General features: G+C 31.9%; 1 non-coding gene across 1 annotated transcript; it reads left to right on the top strand.

Annotated features, from left to right (window-relative positions):
- The first annotated feature begins 1,182 nt into the window (after positions 1 to 1,182).
- Positions 1,183 to 1,344, top strand: LOC119826962. Its single transcript, XR_005287521.1, has one exon. It is a non-coding gene; the product is annotated as a U1 spliceosomal RNA (small nuclear RNA).
- The last annotated feature ends 1,486 nt before the right edge of the window (positions 1,345 to 2,830 follow it).

A 2,830-nucleotide genomic window follows, 5' to 3' on the forward strand; every position in this document is an offset into this window, starting at 1 on the left:
GGTGTAATGGTATGAGTTATAAATATAACTGAATGATCAACAAAGATTCAAAATTGAACCAATGTATAAAGAAGTATCAAAAATAAATGATTTAGACTAATTATTGATAGATAGAAATTTTATGACCATTTATTTATATGACATCTATGAAAATACAAATTGAATTACCTATAGAAAGTGAATTTTGAAGCTTCTATTGAAAAGATAAGGCAAAATATAGAAAATATAACTTGAAGAACAATGAGTTCTTGGATTTGATATTATAACAATATATAAATTGAAGCCCAATAAAATTAACATTTGTTGTTTGGAAGGCCATAAAGACAATGATAAGACAATTGTAGTTATATCAAACTAAAAGTTTTCTGTCTAGCAAAGCAAACAGAAACTAGAGAAAATATGTCACTTGCAAAATGGAATAAAACTACTTAGGTGACAATGAGAAATGTTACATACATTGTAAGTAGCATTGCAGCTCTGCAGCAAAACTCCCAAATAAGAAGATGCAAACTAGGAAACCATCTTAAGAGATACTTCTTTAAAAAAAAAAAAAGTCTGAAATAAACAAGATAACCCATTCAACATAAAAAGTCACAATGGAAATAAAAATTTAAGGCACTTTGAGAGACCACCACATTTCAGTAAGAGTGGCGATTATCAAGTAGTATAAAAGAAAATGCTGGATAATGATGGGGGGGATACATGTACAGCTTATCTAGATTACTCTAGGCATTGTGGACAAGAGCATCTGGTTTCCTCCAAATGAAAGCAGAAATTTCATGTGACACCACAAGCTCAAATCTGGGAAAGCCAGTAAGTCAGCATGGTGGAAAGATTCCTAGACTGCCAACTTAATTCACAGCTACTCACAGTTACCAAGATAGACAACTGGTGAAATGACCATGGCCTGATGAAAAGAAATTGAGTAATAGTATTCATCCCTAAAGATACAGATGATCTGTGAAAACAAGGAAATGGATATTCATCAAGTGTATCAGCAGCCGAGCAAATACATCATCCCTAACTCTGAAACACGTCTTTCCAACACAAAGTGACGGACCCCCACCCCCAAAGATCCCTTTGGAAGGATAGCCAGAGAATGGTCCCTGGTGAAATATGTCAATTCAAAAATAAAACCCATGTAAGAATATTATGTTTTTGTAATTTTTAAATTACATAGTAATTCTTACATCAGATGGGGGTACTATAATCAAGAAGGTCTTTTGCTTATGGAAAGGCTTATCTATTGCACTCCAAATGTGCTGACTCTTAAATCTTCCCAAAATGAGAAAATTCAGCTTTTTAATATCTAGGACTAGGGTAAGTCATTTGCATTTTACCTTGGGAAAAAATTACATCTATCTATTGTGCATGTTTGCAGGCAATGGGCACAAAGACATACTAACCATCTGAGAAAAATGTTAATACATTTTTATTTACAAGTAGATAATTTATCTATCAAGCACAAAGAAATATTGCAGACAATTTGTATAAAAATTATCAACCAGTCCTCTGGCTGCTTGGTGAGAAGTGTTTGATGTCTCAGTTTTCAAAATAACATAGAATTTAATTCAGTGGATAAAAGGGAATTCTGGAACCCTGGGTGAAATAAATTTGGAGTATTTTTACCATTTTATGTAAATTCAGGATATACTAAAGAAATGATAGATAAGGCGATTAGTTCTATGATAGGAAACACACACTCATTAGAAGGGATATAAACAGTACACACTGTGAAAATGACTAAATTACTAAGGTTTAAAATTTTAGAATGTTTGAACACCTGAAAGTATTCAGGATGGTTTCTTTTTATGTATTTTATGGCAAATAGAACTGTAACAATGGGGTCTTTTTTACTTATTTTTTTAACTATGAAAATGTTTGGTAGAAGCAAGACTAAAGTTTATTCTGAAATTGTACTCCAGTATTATGTTTATCATATCCTGAAACCAGAACTTAATGAACTCAACATTTTCTGCACACCCTGGGCAATTACTTGTGTTGTTAACTTAAAAAAGAAATACAAGAGCTAGTTCCAGGACAGGTTCTAAAAAAGCTGCAGAGAAACCCTGTCTCGAAAAACCAAAAAATAAATAAATAAATAAATAAATAAATAAATAAATAAATAAAGATCAGAGTAGGATGGACTTCCCAGAGATATTTCTAATTATATATTTCTGTTTTAATATAAGGATTTATGTCATAAAAATATAAGAATCTGGGTGTGGGCGTTCGAGAGATGCCTCTGTAGGTAGATGCACTTGCATATGTTACATATAATGAGAATGTAATATTCAGTGCTAATGATGATTCACAACTGCCAATAGTCCAGCTTCTGGACCTCTGAACTTATGTAGGTACCTGCATTCGCATTTTTACTACCCCCTATATACATATAAATAGGGAAAGTCATGGATTTTGGCTCCCATTTTTCTAGCATTTCTTGCATTATATTGGCATTAGAGAGCTTATAAAAGTCCCCAAAGTTAACTGCTTAAGTCTACTGTCTATCAAATAAAAGTGGTAAACAGTGTCAGAATCTAATTGAAATATCATAGCATCTTTTATGATTTTTATTTCTGAAAATTGAAAATTAAATTTTAACTTTTCATAAAACTCTGTACTGGTTTGCAACTGAATAACAAAATCTTAAATATGTTCTGAGACATGTTAGGGCAGCATATTTTAATATTTGCTTTCACTCTCATGAACATCATATTGAAAAGCAATTCTGAGTTGTGGTTTGTTTAGTTGACCAAGCCCCAAAATGATAGAATACTTCTTGAGATTGAATGACCAGAATTGATTTAATTTGACATCTGAATTTCTC

This window comes from Arvicola amphibius, chromosome 11 (genome assembly GCF_903992535.2).
Source record: "Arvicola amphibius chromosome 11, mArvAmp1.2, whole genome shotgun sequence".
Classification (NCBI taxonomy): Eukaryota; Metazoa; Chordata; class Mammalia; order Rodentia; family Cricetidae; genus Arvicola; species Arvicola amphibius.